This window comes from Sminthopsis crassicaudata, chromosome 3 (assembly GCF_048593235.1).
Source record: "Sminthopsis crassicaudata isolate SCR6 chromosome 3, ASM4859323v1, whole genome shotgun sequence".
NCBI classification, from domain to species: domain Eukaryota; kingdom Metazoa; phylum Chordata; class Mammalia; order Dasyuromorphia; family Dasyuridae; genus Sminthopsis; species Sminthopsis crassicaudata.
The window spans coordinates 76,975,412-76,999,673 of NC_133619.1; the positions used below are offsets into that span (position 1 = coordinate 76,975,412).

The 24,262-nt window shown below is 35.3% G+C and overlaps 1 protein-coding gene across 4 annotated transcripts in view; it reads right to left on the minus strand.

Annotated features, from left to right (window-relative positions):
- Window positions 1-24,262, minus strand: part of ADAM23 (ADAM metallopeptidase domain 23) — a 210,971-nt gene that overhangs the window by 145,702 nt on the left and 41,007 nt on the right. The window lies entirely within an intron of this gene.

The following is a 24,262-nucleotide window of genomic DNA, read 5'->3' on the forward strand; positions in this document are numbered from 1 at the left end:
AAAGATTATGGACTTATCAAAATATTTTATTTAATATAAGTATCTGCTAGAAAATATCACTGATTATGGGAAATAGTTTCCATAAACATACTAATAAATTTGTTCCCTCTCTCCCTCTAGTTCCATCTAGAGATATTCTTGGATTAAAGCTTAATTGGATTCACCTCAAGCATTCTGCCATCTTATTTTCCCTTTCATTTTTTTTTATTTTATGAAGTGATATCATACTCCAAAATGTTTGTCAAGTGAGCTCAGCTTTTAAATTTAGCAAGATCAAATTAATATTGGTATCACATTTGGTCCCTTCCCCAGAAACCGCCAGAGTGACATGTGAATCCATAAGCATTAAACAAAATACCATCTAGGGACATATTCTTAGCTGGATTATACCTGGAAAATACACATATAGTTACATAGAATTTCCTTTTATTGGGTTAATTGTAAAAAGTTCCTAAATTAATAACTTTCTTACTATGAAATATATAAGGATATAATCCCAGGGTAAGAATGGGCTACTCACCATCAGCCTGACAGAGCTGGAAAGCTTCTAGAAATATTTTGTGATATGTCAAGACAAACCTCAGATCACAGGCAGACACATAAACTCAATGTGTTTTTGTGTAAATCCCATGCAAAGTGAATTTTATGGATTTCCTTTGAACTTAAAAAAAAATTACCATCTTTGATAAGGCAATGTCTTAGTTTTTTAAACTCTACACTGTAATGATTGGTTAAACTTTTCAAAGAAATGGCAAAGTCAATATCTTTATTTTTATCCATTTCCTATTACTGGATTGACAGTTTCTTTTCATAAACCAATTACACTTTTACTTCTCACCTTAATCCTTTCTTGTAATTTGTAACTTTCTTTAAAGTATCATTTTAAACTTTTTGTCAGGTACCTGACTACATACAAACAGCTAATAAGCATATTCTTTCTTAATTTGGGGGGGGGGGGGGTAAAACAATCCTGACTAGTGCAACATCAAGCTATCAAACAGTAGGTTAAAAAGATGGCCCAATACTAGTAACCATTTTGTAATGAAATCGTTATATAAAAAAATGATCATATGTTAGATTTCCAGGTATATCCCTTTTGCTAAACATGTCAAAGAATTTTATAAAGAAAGTATAAAAACAGTGCATGATCCAAAAATAATACATATTTCTAAGAGGCAATTTAGCTAATATGTGAAATTTTGAGCCAGGAAGTTCCAGCTCTGCCTCTGATATATATCAATCGTGTGATTATGATTAAATCATTTAATCTCAGTTCCTTACTCACTCCTTTTAGACAATAGATTTTATATATATTGTTTTGGACATCACTGACTGATTTATTTCTTCTTTGGAAATCTCTTAAATTCTCCAAAAGCAACTGCAATAGATTGAGGCATCTATGTTGGTTAATTTTTTTTAAAAGGTTATTTCCTATACATCCAACACCTAACCAGAGACAGAAATAAACTGCTTTAAGCTTTCACACTTTCTACCAATAATTCATAGAGTGGATTGTGGGCTAAAAAACCAAACAAACAAAAAAAAAAACTGGGAACTGATTATAGGTAGGCAATTGTTTGTAAAAAGCACTTGTCCCCTGAATATTCCTAAAAATAAGAGAAACTAATGTGTATTATCAATGAACATTTATATAAAACACCAGAAACAATGACACATTAAAATTGACCTGGGGGAAGAAAGGGAGACCACAGGGAACATAGCTAGAGTATGTGGGCATTATGATTTCCATCAATTGAGTAACCTTTCAGACCAGGTGTTGAGGGAGAGCTTTCCTAAGAAGATATTTCCTTTCCCTTTGCCTTTTTTCACCTCTGTTCCACTTTATTCTCTTCTTCTCCTATTTCCAAAATAATTTATTTAATGACATATACCATTAGAATTCAACCACTTGCATCTCTATCCCTCTATCTACCGACTTGCATACTTAATAGGACATTTCTTGGCAAGTGATCTGTCACTAGAATTTTAAAATAGCAGATGTGTGCTTTATCATCCTGTGGATTAGATCCTGGAGAGTGAATAATCTTACATCTGGCCCTTTGGGGATTATACTAATGGCTTTTGTTCATATTATACAATATTCTTCAACACAGTTCATTGGAAGGGTGGAGTCACTTAAGAACCACCATAATCCTTAAAGTGAGTACAATTCCCATAGGACCAAAATGACACCAATGATAAATGTCTAAGCTAATTTTTTAAAATTCTCATAAAATAATGGATAATTAATTTTCCTCCATAAAGAAGGAAAACCCAAGAGGAAAAATTATTTGGCACAAACTACAAAGTTATTTCACACACACGACCACACACACACACACACACACACAATAGAGTTTCACAGAGATTTGCATTTACTGAGTTTTAAAACTTTGTCTTTACAAAAGAAGCCATCATTCCAGACCCAGATGAAAGTCTTTCAGTCAGAAGAGATTTTTCCTCTAAATTCTTACAATATTATATTGTTTCTACATGTTTGGATTTGTGATATATTATAATTACTTGTGTTAATTTTTTCTTTTCTACTAGATTGTAAGTTCTTTGAAAGTAAGGACAGTGTGTGTGTGTGTGTGTGTGTGTGTGTGTGTGTGTGTGTGTGTTTTATCTTTAAATCACTCTCTATCCACTGAATTTTTACAAGGATGTAACAAAGTTTAAACAATATATTCAGTATTATTTCTCAATGTTTCACTTTTCTATTTTTCTCCAAAGCCAAAAGAACATATTGATTCTTTTACTATGTATCTGTCAGAATTAACAACATGTTATGCTTCCAAAGAAAATGCTGAAAAAGAAGAAGGAAAAAAAGTCCCTGAAGATAAGGATAAAAGCTTTTTGATTGACATAACTGTGTACTTATAATATATATCAAAGGAAATAATTGCAGCTGTTCCTTATGCAAGGAATGATTTTTTACTTGTAATAATCTTAAGGTTCTTTATTTTGAGCAAAAACCAAATTTACGCCAATTGTAAAGCATCTGCATATGCTTTGGTATTTCAATGATTCCATTAACTGCTCATTGGTATGGGTGCTACCTTGCTCTATAATGCCTTTTCATAATGTGCTCCTCTTGTTCACCCCAGTTCTAAATCTGTGATCCAATATATTTTATGTAAATCCTTCATGAGTATTCTTCTGATTCTTTTAACATTTCATAGGTGGAAGTGAAGTATATTGTTTATTTCTATCTATTTCTTAATCATTATTTTCATTTTATGACTAAACCAGTTCTTTTTCCTTTTCCATAATCTTTGATGATGGTTCATATCATTTCTTCCATGCACATAAATACATATGTATTATATTTTTATTCTAGCTTAGTGCCCTCAGCCATAATTCTGGGAAATAACCCCTAAGAAGATGCAGCCTGGCAAGAGCTTCTGCAGGTGCTACAGCCACAGTTCCTGAAGACCCAAAAGGGAGAGTTCTTGCTACCAGAGTTCAGAATTGTCAAACAGTTCAAATCAGAAGTTGATATGACTTTATCAGTTGGAATAACATAAAAGAAGATGCACTAATATCTGTTTTGTCTCTGTACCTTTAAATGCCATGGGACTTTCCTATCTGACTGGCAGTTAAATACCATCCATATATGTTTTCTTCCTCCTTTAGAATATAAGCTACTTGAGAGAAGAGGGGCTGTTTTGCTTTTCTATTTGTATCTCCATCACTTAGGACAGTGCTTTGCAAATAGTGATTAATAAATTCTCATTCATTCATATTTAGATTTACTGAAAAAATGGCAGAGGAAATCAAGCAGATTTAAGGAGAACATTTAAAAGTACAAATACAAAATGAAAGTATTTGTCATCAAAGTTTTTCAGATTGCCACCTTTTTTCCTTTAAATACAACACCATTACTCACTAATCCAAAAGAAGTATGTTCTTTGGGATGACAATCATATCAGGTCTGGTCTACCAGCAACCATCAAAAGTAACCCTAAAAGTATACTATTCTTATCTAAAAAAGAATGCTAAGAAACATATCAAGATTCCTGAATGCATTTATACTGTCAGAAATCCAAAACTTCTTTTTTAGAAACAGAATAAAATAATGTTTAAAACATGCTGTCTTAAATGCATTAATAGGAAGTAAGAAAATGCTTCTCTTTTAAATATATTTTGTTTAACCTATCTACAAAATATACTGAAACAGCAAATTCTGGCAGAGTGAAACTTGAGAATGCTTTCACCTTGTAAAAAGGTCTTCAAGTCTTCAAAATGTTATTCTTTTAAACTACTAAAATCTCCTACTGTCTAATAGTGCTAAACACTGGCAACAGTCCTATAAATAACTCCTTGTATACTTAAAATATGTGTTTTTCATATATATTAGAGAAATTGTTTTTTCCCTCAACTTCTCAGAAAGGAATCCACAACTTTATTTTGCACATACACACAGGAACAGAATTTTAGCTAATTTCTCATAGGTAATAGCAATTCCAAAAACCAGATTCTAAAGAGATCCATTAACATGACAAGGGGATATAATTTTGTTTTGTTTTGTTTTATTTGTAAGGTAGTTCTAAGAGTCCTGAATGAAAAAAAAAAATTACTAACATGGACAGAGCACTGGGTCTGGGAATAAAAATCAGGATCAAACAACAACTCTTCTATTAACTATTTCAGTAATATAGGCAAAGCAGTTAACCTATTTCTGTTTCCTCATCTATAAAATAAAGGTATTATTCCTAGCTGTGTGACCCTGGGCAAGTCATTTAACCCCAGCCTGGGAGGGGGGGGGGGAACAAAGGTATTAACAAAATTATTTTCAAGGAACTACATTATTTTTTAAAGACCCTTTCCATCTCTAGATGCAAAATTGTAAAATGAGTTAATAATTGTCAAAGGAAGCTCAATCTAGATCCTCTGACAAAGGAGTATCTCACAAGATAAGGTGATCTAGAAAACCTCCTGGGAAATAGTTAAATCTAAAACTTACAGCTTTTCATTATTCTGAAGGAGGGTGGTTGTTTATCTTATTTAGTAGTTTCTGTCCCTCCAATTTATTTTCCGATCTTCAAAATGTTGATTTAAAAGTTGTACATAGTTGCTAAAAGCTCTCTCTACTTATCTATCTGTCCATCTGTCTCTCTTTCTCTTTATATATAAACATACTTATATAACATTAAATTATTATTTACATAATATTGTTGTTTATGCTATATTACACAATATTGTTACATTTATGAAATAATGTATTATTTATATACTATTACTGTATTATATTAAATTTTATTGTAACAATATATCATTTCTCAATCCTCTGTTTTAAAGAAAATAGAGACCTGATCATTAGGAATCCTAGAAGGAACTTTGGCTGTAAGCTTAGCTATACCCCTGATCGCTTCACATTATATGGGCAAAAGTTGTGAAGAAGCAGAATCTTTGCCATCTGTGACTATGTTAAAAGAAGCCTAGTATCCAGAAAGAGGAAAGTGATCATTCTTCTGTCCTCTGTCCAGTCACACTACATCTGGAATACTGTGGTCAGAAGGAGTAGGGGAGAGCAGATTTTAAGAAGGACACTGAAAATTTCTTATCTGGATTCCTGAAGTAGCCTTCAAATCATTGTCTTCCTGCTTCTAGTCTCTCCTTACTCCAATCAATTTTCCACAATGCTGCCAAATTGATACTGGTAAAGCACAACTTTGACGGAGGCACTTTGCAACACAAATGTTTTCAGTAGTTCCCTAACACCGTTAGGATTGGTTTTAAGTCTTCGGCCTGTCATCTAAACATCTCCACAAGGTTTTTCCAATCTCATTAAAACTTCACAAACTAGGTGTTTTAGCATACCTGCCCACAATGCTATTCCCCAGGCTTTCTTGTCTATTTCCCACTTCTATGTTTTTGCATAGATCTAGAATATCCTCCTTTTCCTCTGCTTCTGAGAATCCATAGCTCCTTTTCGGTCACCTCCTACAGGAGCATTTATCTGATTCCCCATCCCCATAATAATTTCCCTCTTGAAAACTTCACATATATTTTGTATTTTGTATTTGAGGCAGCCAAGTGATTCACTGGGAAGAGTCCAAGCCCTGGAGTGAAAAAAGCCTGAGTTCAAAGCTCATATACTTACGAGTCTGGGAAAGTCACTTAACCTGTGTTTGCCTTAATCTACTGGAGAAGAAAATAGCAAACTTCTCCAGTATCCTTGCCAAGAAAACCCAATGAATAATATTATCCACAGGGGTCACAAAGAGTTAACAACCACCATTTCTTTAATTTACTTCCCTGTATATATGTGATAGCCCTCCAATAAAATATATACACCTTCAGGACCAGGAGATCATTATATACTTCAACAACAATATGATGTCAATTCTGATGGACGGGGCCCTCTTCAACAATGAGATGAACCAAATCAGTTCCAATAGAGCAGTAATGAACTGAACCAGCTACACCCAGTGAAAGAACTCTGGGAGATGACTATGAACCACTACATAGAATTCCCAATCCCTCTATTTTTGTCCACCTGCATTTTTTATTTCCTTCACAGGCTAATTATACACTATTTCAAAGTCCAATTTTTTTTGTTCAGCAAAATAACTGTATAGACAAGTATACATATATTGTATTTAACTTATACTTTAACATATTTAACATGTATTGGTCAACCTGCCATTTGGGGGAAGGGGTGGAAGGAAGGGAAAAGTTGGAACAAAAAGTTTTGCAATTGTCAATGCTGAAAAAAATTACCCATGAATATATCTTGTAAATAAAAAGCTATAATTAAATATATATATATACATATATATATATGTATATATGACCTTCCTTTTGTATATGTATCTTCACGCCCAGTAGGGTACTTTGTACATATCAAGCACTTTAAAATGTTCATTAGTTGAAGTGAATTGAAAAGCAATATGGATCAATCCAAGGAAATAGGAATGTTTAATCTTGAAAAGGGAAGACTTGGCTATCTTTAGGTATTGGGAGGGCTGTCATGTAGAAGTGGTTTTAGATTTATTCTGCTTGACCTCCAAAATCAGAAATAGGAACAATGAGTAAAAGTTAATAAAGGAAAAAATTTAGGCTCAGTGAAAAATGTTTAGATAGTACTATCTGAAGTGGAAATAGACTTTTCCTTGAGACTAGAAGGACATATTTACCATGGGCAGCTAGGTAATGCAGTATCTAGAGTACTGGGACTGCAGTTAGAAAGATTCATTTTCCTGAGGTCAAATCTGGCCTCAGATACTTATCAGCTGTGTGATTCTTAGCAAATCATTCCCCTCAGTTTTCTCATCCATAAAAATAAGGTAAAGAAGGAAATAGCAAACTCTTTCAGTATTTTTAACAAGAAAACCCCAAATGGCATCACAACGAGTCAATCATAACTGAACAACAAACAACTTTCACACCTCACTTGATGTCTTTAAGCAAAGACTAAATCATCTTTGGGAATGAGGTAGAAGTCATTCTTGTTTCAATTTCAGTTAGAAAAGATGACTTCAGATTTTCCTTTCAATCATTATGAATCCATCTTTGAAAAATGAGATGCTATAGCTCAGTCTTTGAGCAAATAATTAGACCTTCAGCCAAAAAGGTATTATAGCAGAATGTCCAGCCATGGTTGGATAAGCAGTATAACTGAGCATCTTCTCTTCTCATTCCTGCTACTTTAATACCCCATCATCTCAAATATTGGAGAATGCCTCTTTCAGAACAAGGTAGGCACAACTCCGTACACCAAAATAATATTTTATTGATTTATTTTTTACTTTGGGTGAAATATGAGGTGAAATATGAAAAATGAAATATGCAAGAATGTTACTCACAGAAAGTGCCCACTACATGTTTCTGTACTAAACAGCATTGCTGGTGCAGGATATGAAGGTTAGACCTGCCTGCCTTCATTGTCAATCTGTTCTATCCCAGAAATCACAGAACTTGAGAGCTGAAGGGGACCATGGAGTTTCCTAGTCCAACCCATGTGCAAAAGGAATCTCATACACACCCACATGGGACATACCCAAAAAGCATTTATTCATCCTTTGTTTTGAGATCTCTCAAGGCAGCTCATATCACTTTGGGACAGATCTAATTGTAAGGAATTTTTGCTGACCTGATGTCTGAATTTGCCTTTTTGCAACTTCCACCCACTGGGAATCCCTCTGGGGTCAAATGAAACAACTCTGCTCCCTCCCCCATATAGATAGTAATCTTTCAAAGACTTGAAATAACTCTCATGACCTTGGTCCATTTATTTCCTAGAATATCTCTGTTTCCTCATCTGTTTAATGAGGGAAATGGTCTGGAAGCTACCTTAATTCCTGTCATATCTCTCACAGTCTACAATTTTATAACCTGCAAGTGAGTCACACTCAAAGAGGGGAACAAACCTTATAGTGTTCCAGCACATTTTATCATCCATTAATGATGCAGTGAGAACTCTCACTAAGGTAAAATGTTGGGGTTTGGAATGCCTTTTGTTTTAATTAGATTTTTGTCTTTTTTTTTTAACTGTCACATATTATCACTTTGCTTTTCACAAGCATTTTCTCGGAACAAATGCCATTCCCATTGTGGACCCACAGGTGAAGTCAGAATAAGATAAATGTCTTTTATACAGCATGAAAAAAGAACCAAAACAATAGTTTCAATGCAACACACACACACACACACACACACACACACACACACACACACACACACACACACAAAAGTTTGATTTTAGCATAAATGTTACCATTATTTCAAAATTTTTAAATTTTGCTTTCACAGTGGTAGTTTGCAATAAATTTCCATCAAATAGCAAGGCAAGCCAGTTGCACTCAGAAATTCAATATATTTTCTATTTTAAACATTTTATATTCTCCTTCTCCAAAACCATTTGGCATCAGCTCCCAGGTCAATCTGACCTCATCACAAAATAGGAAGATATAACAAAAAAGTTTCAGCATTTTTCTCCTCTATTTTTGAAAAAAAAAGTCCAGGCAAATTTATGTCTCCAGATACAGATAAATTGACTCCTGAGTCCAAGAAGATACAAGCAGAAGATTTTTTTAAATGAAAAAAAGCTATAAATTCACTGGGCCATATATTTACAGATTGAAAGGACCCAAGAGAAGATTTAGTCCAGTTCTCATTTTCAGAAATGAGGAAACCGAATCTCAAAGAAGTTAAGTAACTTAACTAACACCACACAGATAATGAGCACATAAGTCTTCATTGCAATTATAATTCAATTTCCATTCTAGTGGGGAAAAAAACAAAAGCACATGATTGTCCACTTCCAAATGTCATAGTTTGCGCCCTTTAAATGCATAAAATGGACTCTGCATTTATGAATGACATCTAAAGTTATCTTGAAATACAAAATAAATAAATTTAAAATGTCTTTTAAAAGAAATAATAGATACTCACACTTATGATGCCATGGTGATTTGTCACTGTCTTCCATGAAATGCAGCCCCCAATACTGATCATAGTAGAGGATAAAAGGAATTATTTCCCTTTTTTATTATGGACACTATATGACTCTTAATGCTTACTAAGCTTGCATTAACTTTGGCCACTGAATCACACTATTGACTCAAATTGAATTTGTAATTCCCCAAAATGCCCTTCATTATTCAGATGAACTGCCATCTAGCCATATTTCCCATCCTATACACAGGAAATTGATTCCTTGAACCCAAATATAGGACTTCACCTTGATCCCAATGAAATTGTATTGATGAACAAGGTTTTTCATACTCTAATTTGCCTTCCCCACCTGTCATTGCCTCCTTGGCTATATGGACTTCCAGCAATTAAACAACACCTCTTCGATCCAGGAAGTTGAACAAAAGGATTTCCAGTTCTGGGGGCAGCAAGGTGGCGCAGTGGTTAGAGCACCAGCCTTGAATTCAGGAGGACCCGAGTTCAAATCTGGTCTCAGACACTTAACACTTCCTAGCTGTGTGACCCTGGGCAAGTCACTTAACCCCAGCCTCAGAAAAAAAAAAAAAAAAAAAAAAAAAGGACCTCCCCAGGTTAAAGTCCTTTATTTTTTCTAAGACACAGCTCAAGTGTCTTCACCATCTTCACCACAAAGCCATTCCTGATTCCTTCTCAATTGCTGGGACCTATCTTCTATAACTGCCTTGTATTTAATAACCTTATATTTATTTTGTAATGGGGATAGGGACAAGACTGATGATTTCTCTGGTTTAAGGAACTCATTCTACCAATTTAGTTCTTCATTTTCTCTGCAGTTTATAACCTTAGTGAGCTATCCAGACTAGGAGACTGAGAGTTCATGAACACACAAGATCAAGTAACTAGTATGCAACAGAAGCAACATCTGTATCACTATGCTGACTTTATGCGTTGATATATATGACTATATAGGCATATATCTATAAAGTCAATTCTGCTATATCATGAAATATGTTTTCCCAAAAAGCATTGCATTGTGCATTATGCAAATTCTCATAATAAAAACCACAGAGCTCATGGGTGAAATGGGATTAGCAGCAGAAACACTAAAGGATTTCACCAGTGACACATAAAAAAGAAAGATGGGAACCTATTAAAAATAGTAGCACCATTTTATGCGTGCTAAATGGCTAAGAAATAGTGGCTGTCTTGCTCTCATCTGCTTTTTATCCATTAGTCCTCACTTAGGAGGCTGGCTCTTGCATGATAATCCAGCCTCACCAGCTATTGTCAGCAATACTGGCTTTTCCTTCTTTCACTGTCCCCATCTACATACCCACACACATTGATCCTAGATCAGTCAGAACTATCCTCTTGTTTTCTTTATTAGGTAATATTTCCTTCAATCAAAACTTTCTACCTCATCCAAATTATGGTGGCCATACCTGTGGCCAAGTCATTCTCTTTCCCTCCTCAAGGAGTTCAGAACTGGAATCACTCCCTCTCAACCCTTGTTCCTAGTAGGAGTCTTTAATATTCACATACTCTTTAATCTTCTAATTCCTCAAATTCCTTTAACTTCAATAACCTATTGCTAATTCAGCCACAAATAGAGATGGTCCCGTAGTAGATATCTCACCATTACCCACAAAAGTCCCACTTTCCCAATTAGAAACTCTGAACATTCTGATATCTGATCATAAACTCCTACCATTCCATTTCTTCCTAGTTCTCAAGTTTCCTAAAACTACTTAACCAAGATCTCCAATCCCTCCTTCTTCTCAGTAACTTCTTAGGATATTAGCCCTGCTCTGACTTTACTTTTGTTCTTCTCCAATTACAACCCAATAATTAGATACTGCAACTTTACATTACCCTCTACTCTCAAATCTTTTATTCTCTATCTTGTCTCTGCCAAGTCTCAGCCTTGGATACTCCCACCATCCATCTCCTTCTCAACTGACCAGCTGTTGGACATAGCCAGAAAAAAGTCTCATGATGTGCTGATTCAGAATACTATAAATCCATGTACTAAAAATTCAACTGGGCTCTCAATGCAGCAAGAAATCCTTTTATTCCTCCCTAATTGATTGCTTATATTACTTCCCACAAAACCTATTTGAAACTTTATCTTGCCTCCTTAAATCTACCACATTTTCCCCTCCCCTCTCAACTGCAGATCTTGCCTTACTTAATTGAGAGAAGTGAGATCATTTGATATCAGCTACTTCTTTTCTCATTTCTCAAAAATCTTTTACACCATCTCCGACTCTCTACTTACCCCCCCTTAGTCTCTGACAAAAAAGATAGCCCTTCTCCATTCCAAGGTTAATCCCTCTAGCTCATGACTTGAACCATTCCCTCTAGTCTTCTCCAGCAAATTGCTGCCTCAATATCTCTCTCCTCTGCCTCTTTTTTCTGCTACTTCCCCTTTTTCCACCTCTTTTCACTCCATCTTCTACCTCTTTATCTGTTGGTTCCTTCCATACTGCCTTCAGTATGGAAATAAGACTCAAGTCTTCCCTCATCATTAAAAAAAAAAAATCACTAGGTTCTATTATGCCCTCAAGCTATCATTTTATATTTCTACCTTTCTCATCCAAACACCTCCAAAAAAAGCTATTTATACCCTCTCTCTTTACTTCTTTTACTCTCATTCACTCACTCCTCAACCCCTTCCAAGATAGCTTCTGTCCTACTCTGAAACAACTCCAAAAATACCAATGATCTTTTAATTGTCAGATCTGATAGGTCTTTTTTCAGTCTTCATCCTCTTCTATCTATACTGAATTCTTTCTCCTCCCTGGATTTTCCTTATATTACTCCTTCCTGATTCTCCTACTTGTAGGACCACTTTCTCTTTTGATGACTGGTTATCCACATAACATCCCTTAACTCTGAGTGTTCCCCAGGGTAAACTCCCATAGCCAATTATTATCTCTAAGCATATAATTTCCAGCCTCAGTCTGTCCCCTGAACTTTAGTTCCATATCAATTGCCTATTGAACATTTTACACGGGATATCCAGTTTGATAAAGCTAGATGGCACAGAAGACTTGGACTCAAAAAGATTTCATTTCAAACCGAGTCTCAGATATTCACTAGTCTTGACGTTGGGCAAATATTTAACCTCTATCTGCCTCAGTTTACTCATCTGTAAAACTGGGATAATAGTACCTATCTTACAGGGTTTCTGTGAAAACCAAATAAGGTTACTTCGCAAACTTTAAAGTATCACATAAATGCTAAATATTGTTATTATTATTATTATATCTCCAGAGATATCTCAAACTCCCTACATCCAAAACTGAATTAATTATCCTTCCTCTCCCCAATATACCCCTCTTCCCTATTTCTGTCAAAGATGACTACAATAGCACTGGCCCTGGAGTTGGGGAATCCTGAATTCAAATCTGTGGTCTCAGACATCTGACACTAACTGTGTGATCCTGGGCAGTCATTTAATCTTGATTACCTTGTAAAAAAAAAAAAATTTTAAAGGTACTACTCTTTGGGCATTATTCTCGATCTCTCTCTCTCTCTCTCTCTCTCTCTCTCTCTCTCTCTCTCTCTCTCTGTCTCTCTCTGTCTCTCTCTGTCTCTCTCTCTCTCTCTCTCTCTCTCTCTCTCTCTCTCTCTCTCTCTCTCTCTCTGCTATCCCATATATCCAGTCAGTTTCTTGCTAATCTAGTCCCTCTCACTGTTACAAAAATAATTTCCTTAAGTACAGATATGACCATGTAACTCTTATTCAATAAACTCCAATGGCTGCCCATTGCCTCTAGGATAAAATATAAATTCATCGGTTTAGCTTTTAAAGGCAAACAAAATCTGACCCATCCTATCTTTCTAGCTTCTATGAAAATTACTGCTCTTTTCACCTCCCACTACAAACTAAATGATCTTTCTCACAAAATAACCTTTGCACTGGCAATCCTATATGCCTTGCATGGACCCATGCTTCACCTTACAAAGTCCTTCTCTTCCTTAAAATCTCTGCTGAGTACCATTTTATGCATAAAAACTTTCCTGATTCCCCCAGTGTTAGTTTATCCCCCTTCTACATAATGTACCCACTTGTATATATTTGTATTTATTTACCTTATATTTATGCTATTTATGTTTCAATCTATACCTATCTTCCCCCATTAGACTGTCAGTTCCTCATTAGAAGGGGCTGTTTACCTTTTTTGGTACACAGTAGGTACTTAATAAATCCTTTCTAATTAATTGAGATAGATGTTGGTAGCTGTAGTGACTACTGGTCTTGAGGCTTACTTCTTGTGAAGTGGGTCATCACTTTCATGAGTTGTAATCTTAATAAATCCTTGTATTGGTCCAGGATCATATTTTGTGCTTTGCTAGGACTAGAAGTGTGTGCCAGAATCAGAGAAGGAAGTAACAAAGAAAAGTATGGTCATATCCAGCCTCAACCTATCTTTCTTATCCATACTAACTGTGCCTATTTGGGGGGTTGGGAATATAAGGGGAATGGAGCCATAGTCAAACAATACTAAGAAACAACAAAGAGAACAGCATTCTGCACACAGAGAAGGCTGAAAAAATCAAAATGCTTAGGAATTGTTTTGGAAGAAGGACTTCAAGAGGAAAACAATCTCAGCAGTGAGGCACCCCTGCCAAGAGTAGGAAATTCTGATTGCTGCTGGATCCAGATGACATGGACAATACATAATTAATTTATATTATATTGAATATGGTCTTATGGCAATGGTTTTTAAAAAGGCAAGTTTCATCATTTTTCCTATTAATTAATCAATAAGAATTTATTAAGCATCTATAATTATGTGCTTACTGCCAGGGTTATAAAGACAAAACTGAAACATTCTATGACCTCAAGGAACTTACTTTCAGTTAGTCAATAAGTCAGAGAAGATATTCATATAAATAAATAAATACAGAATACATTCAAAATAAATATAAGGTAATTTAGAGAGGAAGGCTCTCCCAAGTAGGGGAAGTAAAAATGGCTAGAAGAAGAAATGAGGAGGAAGTAAATTTTTGACAGTAGGCAACCAGTACAGAAGCACAAAAATAAGATTTGGAGTACCACAGGAAATGGGAGATGAAATGTCCTGTGGGAGAAGCAGCAAGGATGGTTTGGCTGGATTGTGAAATGGGTTAAGAACTGCATGATAGCACTGGAATGGTATGAAGGGGTCAATTTGGGTTTTAAAAAACTGAATTTATATAGAGGTCATTGGAAGTCACTGGATTTTATTGACTAAGGGAGAGGAAAAAAATCAGACTTGAGCTTTAGGAAAATCTTAAGATTTACTGTTCTCACAGAAATCTATTCTCATCCCCTTCCCTAAGGGTTAAACACCTCCTGAAGCTGATTACTGTAAAAGAAATTGTACAAACTTGACACTATCCTTGAAAATTGTGGTAGGATATTGGGTAGATAAGGTATATAAACTATACTTAACTGGCAATAAAGAGCTTAAATGTGGAATTTATCCAATTCAAGCCAGTAATAATTGAATTGGGATGGCCCTCTTCAACAAATAGGATAAAGAAAAATCGCACTGGGGCATAATATATTTTCTTTTTATAGTAAAACAATTGATTAAAACTTTGTTTCTCTTTTTTTTAAACCAACAACCATGAATTAAATTATTAACCACCAACCAATACTTCAAAGGTTCATAATTTCATCAGCATGGGTTCTCCCTTTATCAAAGCAAATACAGCCACTTCTACATCTTAACAGATAGTCTTCATGATTTGCTGTGACTCAGAATATATTACCTGGTGGCCAATATTCTAGCAGGGTAGGCCTTTGAATGGCAAATATGTGATCCATCAGCAGGAAGGTCTAGACTTGAAGCTTTTCCAACTTGGAAAGACTCACCAGAGTTTACACCATCAGCAGAGCCTTCAAAAATTCAGGGTCCCCTCCACATTATGATAGGGCATCAGAAGAGCATTTTAGTAGAAGGCTGCCAACAAATTCCCACTTGAATAACATACATCAAGGGCAGTTTCGGATTCTAAAAGCTCATAAAGTATTCTTGCCTTCTTTTCACAGTTTGAAATTGAATTATACTGTATTTTTTCTAATGGAATTATTCTGAAACTCCTCTTTTCTTCCTCAGAAGCTTCTAGTTACAGCACAAAATAAAAGACCAAAAGCTTGTACATGCTGATGAAGGTTGAAGTCAATATTTTGTATCCAGTAAAGCATGAAATGTGAAGGCTGTTATCCTCTTTTACAACCTACTAGTACTGCCAGATTCTTAATATCCTAGGAATTCTAAAGTCTTAAGAAATGCCATAAAACTGAGTTTTTCCCACCTCTGCACCTTGGTTCATGCTATTCCCTCTTCCTATGATTTTTCTCCTCCTTCCTCTTTTAACAAAGTTCTTCCCATCTTTCAAAGTTTATACTGCCTCTTCCCTAATTATGTCAGTCAGGATCCCTGTCTAATAGCATTTACCATCAGAAGTTCTCCTATTTCATGCTTTGTTTTATCATCATTGTGAACACACTTGATTTCCCCTAGCAGACCATAAATTCCTAGTGGGCAGAAACCCTGTTTTAAATATCTTGGTGTCCTCCATAACGCCAAACAAAGCCTTATACAGAACAGGCATCTAAAAAGCACTGGTTGACTGTGCATGGATTGAATTAACTGTGCTAATTAGCATGAAAGCTGGGCTTCTTATCCTAACTAAAACTACACTAATTATATTTTCTTCTTTAAAAGCATTTCATTAATTATTTTGAATAAACAAATTTCTATGTGCATACATTTCTTCATGTCAGCATTTTACAGACACATTCATCTTAAATCAAACTCAGATAATCAAAACAGCTATTTTCACAAATCTAAGATTAGCTCAGGGGATGCTTTCTCTAACCCCTCCCTGATGTTCAACCTTCTCATTATTTCTTCTTATTATTGCTTAATACTTGTGGGGCTACCAGCTCCAAAGTTTGTAGGAAAACTCTCCTGTTCCTCTACGTTGCCTCTCCTTTTCTCTTTCTATTTTCTCATATAGGTCCCACACCTATCAGTAACATTCCTATCATCAAAAGAAAAAAAGATTCTATACATTGACAACACGGAAGAAAGATAAACAACAAAATCAGAGAATTTGAGAGTGGGAAGAGATTTTAACAGCTATCCAGTCCAACCTAAACAACCTAAACTAGGTTAATACTTGACCCCTAGCCAAGTACATGTGAGAATATCTAAATATCAACACTGTTTTTCCCATTATTACACTGGAGCAGGTAGGTAGCATAGTGAATAGAGCCCTCAACCTAAAATTAGGAAGAGTGAATTTCAAATATAGCCTCAGTATATGTAGTTAGTGTTGTGTAAAAGCTAGTTATTATTTTTATCATCATCATCATTATTGGATTCTACTGGGGCTTAACATAAATGTGTCAAATAAATTTAGCTTGAGGAAACTTTACTAGGTTTACCTCTGTTTCCTCCTCTATAAAGTGAAGATAATAGAAACACCTACCTCCCCACATTGTTGTGAAGATAAAATGAGATAATAATTGTAAAACACTTAGCACAGTGCTTGGCACAAAACAAGAACTACATAAATGTTAGTTGTTATTATTATCATCATGATTATAAGATCCCACTGAGCTTTGACACAAATATGTCGAAATAAAATATAGCCCCAGGAAGTTTTAAACAGAAGTTTTCTTGGCCAGTTTTGTGACTTTGGGTCCAGCTTTCTATCCACAGGAGCATCTAGTTGCCTCTCTTGTTTGTCCTTCCTTCTGGAAGACAACCAAGACATCAGGGAGGTGATGCCATAACATGCAAGTAAGTGGATTTGAGTAAGGAAGGACCATGCAAAGTCACAGCTTTACTTTTTCCTCCAGAGCCATCTAAATCTATTCAGAACATATTGCAACTGTCTTCTAAATCTACTTTGTTTTCAATGAATTTCCATGAATAAATGTCTTTGACACAATTATATTTGATTTCTCTAGCACCATACAGAAAGATTTTCAATCTACATGATGGGGGTGGTAGGGAAAGAGGGATATTTAGGGAAGGTTGGATAAAGAAACCTCCTAATACTTTTAGGCTAGAATAAAGTAATCTATTCTTTACTCTTCAAGATCACAGTTAACTCTTCTACATACCATGGTTCATTTAAGTTACTCATGACTAAACCATTGTGTTTACTCAGAAATATACTAAAAATATTCAAATCTAAATATTTAAACAGCTTATCAAATATAACTTAAGTGATAAAGCAAATTAGAAGACATAAACTATAAATTTCATAACAATAAAATCTAAGATTTTGGGGTGTTTTTTGTTGTTACAATCCTATCTGAATACACCTCTAGAGTCCAAGTCTCTCATCTGGAATCATTTTCCCATAAGAACATGCTTAGGGTTTAGAATTATGGTGTCACCTCACTGAAAAGGGATTTACAGTAGAAAAGTCCTGGAGATGCTCTTCTTTGTGAACATTACAAAAGTGCTTCTGAAGTCTGTATAATAAATAAAAGCAGGTAATGAGAATTTCTGCATTAAACCATCAAAGGTGTGAAAAATCAAACATGGAAAAATCAAACATCTGAATATTCAATGAATTACCACTCTTTCAGAAAGGATGATAACATTTTTAAGTTGATTTAATTGGTATCTCATATTCTGAGTTGTAAGGCAATAAAGAAAGCAGGAAACCACAAGAATGAGCTTCCATCACAAAAATACTAAGTTGTCTTAAGACGTTACTTCCCATTGATGACAGGCCATCAGTATATATCTCACTTCCAAGGGAAAAATATTTTAAAAGCCTTAAGTTCTTCCTATACTCATTTATGCTACAAAGTGCATTTAACTAAGCAACCTAACAAAACCAGCTCATGGAATTATTGATTCAGAGGATGTCATGGAATTATGTGGCAGAAGATAGTATGCTGGTCTTGGTGATAGGGAGACCTGAGTTCAAATACTGACTCAGGCATTTCTTTGTCTTGGTTTCCTCATCTATAAAATAGGGGCATCAATAGTTCCATTAACATTAATAATTATTATTAGTATAATAATAATAATACCTTTTAGGGTTATGATGAGGATCAAAGTTGATAACATACTTACCATGCTTTGCAAACTTTAAACCATTGGATAAATGCCAGTGGTAATAATACTAATAATAATTCACACTCCTAGAACACTTTTAGGCTTGCAATGAACTTTCTTCACAAGCATATAAGGCATAATGCCACAGAAGAAAGAACATTAGATCTGGTATCAGAGAATCTACATTGAAATCCTGTCTGGGTGATCTTGGGCAAGCAATTGAATTTCTCTAGGTCTCAAGTTTCTTCACCTATTAACTTAGACTAAATGAACTTTGAAATCCTTTACAACTCTAGCCCTATGATTCTATGATCTTTCCACAGTAATAGGTGGTGCAAGTAGTATATCTTCATTTTACAGAAAACAAAACTGAGACTCAGAGAAGTTATATAATTTTTGTGACTCAGAGCTAACAAAAAAGCCTGCATTCAAAACCAAGTTTTTAATGATTCTAATACCAAAGACTTTCCTCCCAACTATACCCCAGTGATATTAAGTCTGTCATGAATGAAATAATTTGTGCCAATGTGACACTTGGTTATGTATGGCTCAAGTATTGTTTTCCTTAAGCCTATAGGACACAGCTGATCACTGTGATAATTATCCAGCAAGGGTGTTCAATTAAATGAAATTTGAATTTACCACAGATGGCACCTAGTCCTGGTCCTAGAGCCTAGTCCTCATCAATTATTTTCTCAATAGCTACTTTGTTCAGTATCCGTGGGATTACTAAAAATTATTAAGCCTGAAAATATCAGGACCGATCTCCCCACTTCTTGAAGGCTGGAAATGATACTTTCTCATTTAGTTTGGAAACAGATTCGGTTAACCCCTATTTGACTGGGTTCCAAATTAATCTAGGACAAGAATTCTTAACCTTTTTTATGATATGGACTCCTTAGTAAAGACTATGGACCCCTTCCTTAAAATAATGTTTTTAAGTGGATCAAATAAAAAAATATAGGATTACAAAGGAAATCTGTTATTAAAATAGTTATTATTTTTAAGTTCTAGTTGCCACATTAAGCACCCTTGATCTAAAGAACTGAATAAAATATTGTTCAAAAATATTAAAATGTGAAATCTGCCATCTATAGCTGCCAAAAGTCTTACACAATGAAATATTTTCACTCATCAGTTACTATTCAATGAATTCATAGATTTAATGACTTAGCATGCTGTCATCATATAATTCTTTTCCCCTGAGCTAAGTGACTTGCCCAGGATCACACATCGAGAAAGTATTAAATGCCTAAGGCCAGATTTTAACTCAGGTCTTCCTGACTTCAGGGCTGGTGCTTTATCCACTACACCAATTAGCTACCCTGTGATCTCATAATTTAATATACACAGAATAACAGAAACTAATGCAAAAACTTGCAGATATAGACAGTCACCATCAACCATTTTCCTCCTAAACCCCCTCGTCTTTCTCCAAAATTCGGGCTGCAGAGAAAGGAAATCTTGCCTGCCCTTTGCTGCATTTTGCGAAAAGGGACTTCTGTCACTACCCATAGCACTGCAGTTCATATGGATGAAAAGAGTAAAGGGATTTTTTTTTACTCACCAGCCAACTAGGATTCAAAATACATTAGACCAGATTAGACTAGACAAAGCATTTATTAAGTACTTGCTATATGTCAAGGACTTAGCTTCTTAAAAGCTGGCAGTTAGTTTTCCACTATTCTGGATTTCTTTTTCTTTATAGCTCTTAGTCAAGATTATTGCTCATGATGCCAAAGTTTCTTTCTCTGCCTTTTACACCTTCTCAGAGAAAGGTCTTTATCATCAAGCAAGGGGGAAAAAGGAGAGGAAAGGCTCAGCAAGAAAGATTGCAAAAGCTGACAGAATCCTTTTATCTTAAGTGACTTCTTCCCCATCCTCCCCCCAAAAAGGGACAAATTCATTGTGACTCTAGATGAGGAGGGAGGGATAATCCCTCTCTCTCACTATGTTCAGCAGAAATCAATAGGCCAATCTGTTTAGGAATCAGATTCTTTGACCCAGAGGAAAGTAATTCAAGAGATAAAGTAGAGATATGGGGCTACACTAGAATAAAAAGTGGAGACTTTGTGATATTATTAACATTAACACTAAAAAAGACTAGCTCTTAGATTTCTGGGGGATGCTTGGAAGATGGATATCTACAGACAAATTTTTAGAATGACCATAGCTCAATATATTAAAGCACTTGCACTACTATCTTTAGGAAATATATATTATCCTCATTTTATTCCATCATTTCAGGTGTGTGCAATTCTCCCTGACCCCATTTTGGGGTTTTCTTGGCAAAGATACTGCAGTGGCTTGCCATTTCCTTCTCCAGCTCATTTCACAGATGAGAAAGTGGAGGCTCCTAGTCACACAGTGTATCATATATATAAACATATGTATAAATTCATATATATATATAAATATATACATATTTATATATATATATATGAATTTAAATTTTATGACTCTCATTAAAGAGGGATTATTTCCTCCATTATACCAGATCCATACTAGATGTTTCTATATATTATACCTAATCAGATTATTAAAATTGTCTTCAAAATCCATATTGTGTGATCATTTCATAAGGGATACTATATTGGAGCCAACAACTCATACCCACTCACAAGAGCTGATGGTTTGTTTAACTTTCTGTGTAGGCATTTACACCTAAGAAGTTGACAAATTGTAACTTCATTTATTGTTCCAGTAATTGTCTAGACAACAAAATGGTAGAAAATGTTAATCATACAGATTTTAACTTAAATATGTGTCATGAAAACTTTTTTTTCCATAGAGATGATTTGTAAACAGTTAAAAGCACATTACTGTGTTATAAACAAGGTTCCGTTAATACTTCAGCAACTGGATTTTGTATAGTGGCATGCAAGACATACCTGCTAATAGTAAATCATCTTCATCATGATTAATAAGATAGCCACGTTCCAATGTCAATTTAAAACACTGTCTCATGGCCTCCAGAGCTCTACAAGTCCCAATTATCTCACGTGACCCATTTTCAATATCTCCTTTGTGTTCACAAAGTCAGAGGCACGCTTAGATCATTTAAAATAGTAACAATAAATTGGATGCTCCTAATTCCATTTCAGTCTAGAATAATTCTGGAAATGAAGCATAATAAAGTAAGTGGGAAACTGAATTTGGAATTAGGTAGAGCTGGCTTCAAATTCAGCCTCTGAAACGAGCTGCTTGATCATAGGTGGAGCAGGTAATTTGTCTGGGCCTCAGTTTCCTTATCTGGAAAATAAGAATAGCAACTGCCATACCTATTCCACAAGGCTGACAGGAGTTTCAGATGAATTCAAGTATGTGAAATACTAATTCAAATCAGTAGGATCACAGATTTATTAAAGCAAACAAGGTTTTAAAGGCCATTTAGTCCAATCCTCTCATTTTGCAAATGAGGAAGCTGAAGCTCTGAGAGTTCACATGATTTTTTCAGGGTCTCTCAGCTACTAAAGTGTCAGAAGCAGATCTTGAATTCAGATCTTTCTGACTCAGAGTAGTAATAATTATTATCATTGTTGTTACTACCTGGAGCAAGAAATATAAGAACACTGCACCTAAACAAACAAAAATAAATCAAAGGTTGCTACTCAGCATAGCCCAAGCCTTGGAAAAATAACATCTCTCTCTTGGCAAAAATGCACTTCTGACACAGCATCCAGAAAATCACTTCAACTGGTGCTTAGCAGACCTCCCAGAAAGGAAACCAGCAACACCTTCCACCTGGGGGATGGGGCAGAGAAGCAGAGTTCTGCTGATTCATTCTGCCTGAAACCTGCAGAAACCCTTGAGTAAGTATCACACCAGCTGAGTTGGCACTTTTTTTCTGCTGGGCTCACCGAATTCGGCAGACCTGAAATTTAATAGATGCTCTTTAGACCCCTATTCTTTTTCTCAGAGCAGCTGATCTCATCTGTCCGGTGCATCCTTTCTTACAAAGATGCAGTCCTGGTCAACCATGATGAGAACCCCAAACATTGGGGTGAGGGGAGGGAAGGAGTAATTGGGATAACTAAAAAAAAAAACTTTAAAAATTCAACCTACTTCTACATATAGCCATATTCTTCCATTCTAAATTAACAGTCTACTAAAATCTTTATACAAAATGCATAGAGGTTCTAGTTTTAGGAAATAGAGGAAAAATTTCACTTAGGTGCCATCTTGGAAAGATTAGCCCCAAATTATTCAAGAGCAAATTGTGGCACAAAGTCTTTACAAAACAGTTCAATGCAAATTTTTGCTTCTTTTAGTATATAATTTATTTTAGCCTCAATTAGGAAAACAAAGGTGACTTGATGAAAAGCCTAAATTGAGATCAGCTTTCATGTGGATTAGGTCATCTATTGCTCCAGCACAAATATTTTTCCATTTAGAAAATTCAAATATTCCATAATCTTTTTAGAATTTTTTTACTATACTGTACTTAACTGATTATTTCACTTTTTGCCAACATCTCACACATAAAGAAATTTGTATATTACATAGCCTCTTTTCAGAAGTGTTCATCTGCAAATAAGAGAAACTTTTTAAATCCAATTTAAGGAAATAAAGGGATTTGTTGTTCAGCTATTTTTTTTTCAATTATGTCTAACTCTTTGTACCCATATTGAGGTTTTCTTGGCAAAGATAGTGGAATGGATTTGTAATTTTTTCCAGATCATTTAAAGATGAGGAAACCAACCAAAAGGGATGGAGTCACTAGTTCAGATTCACAGATACTTAAGTAGCTTAGTAGTTACTAAGTATCTGAGGCCTTGTTAGAACTCAGGAAGATGAGTATTCTTGCCTCCAGGTCTGGTACTCCATGTAAGCACTTTGGTGCCACCTAGCTGCCCTCAAAGTGATGGGTGGTGCTTGTGATTCCACAGCTATGGAGAAGTCCTCTGACACTGAACTCTCTTCTCCAATGCAGGTTAGAACTTTTCTGCAACTAATGCTACCTAAAGTGCTGAGTAATTGGTTGCATTGATGAGTCATTGCAGTGCAATGCAGATCTCCATTTGGGGCTTTCTTGACAAACATACTGGAGGAGTTTGCCATTTTTGCTATTTCCTTCTCCACCTAACAGATTTTACAGATGAGGAAACTGAGGCAGACAGCATTAAATGAGTTGCACAGGATCACAGAGCTAGTCAGTAACTAAGGCTGGATTTGAACTCAGGAAGATGATTCTTTTTAATTCCAAGCCCAGTGCTCCATTCACACTGAATTACCTACCTGCCCTTGAGTAACTTAGCCAGGGTCAAATTGCCAATACATTGTAGAACTGAATCCAGATCCCTCAGGATGTGATACTGGTTCTCTATCCACTGAGTCACAATTTCTCTTAATCAAGGAAAGTAGCTAAAAAAAATACCACATTATTTTTCCTCACTATTTTCTTTTCTACTTTCTATCTCTCTTTTTTAAAAAATTCATCATAAATAAGATATTTAGAAGGTCACTGATGTGGCCTGAGATAAGCTTGAATCTCTATTCCTAAAGAGCTGGATCTTCCCCCCCCCCCCCATCTTTAGCACTGATTCTGTTAACCAAGCACTGAGGGAATTCACAGTTTAGCAAAGTCTCAAGCCAATGACTTGCAAAACAGCCTGATTTCATTCCCTCTCCATCCTAACAACTACCTGCTTCCATTTGTCCTGCATTGAATCCTATATGGTTTGGGAATATAGCCGTATGGAAAAGAGACTCCATTCCATTTACCCTATATGTTTTAAACCTTTTGTTGTTGTTTTTTTGTTTGTTTGTTTTTTTTG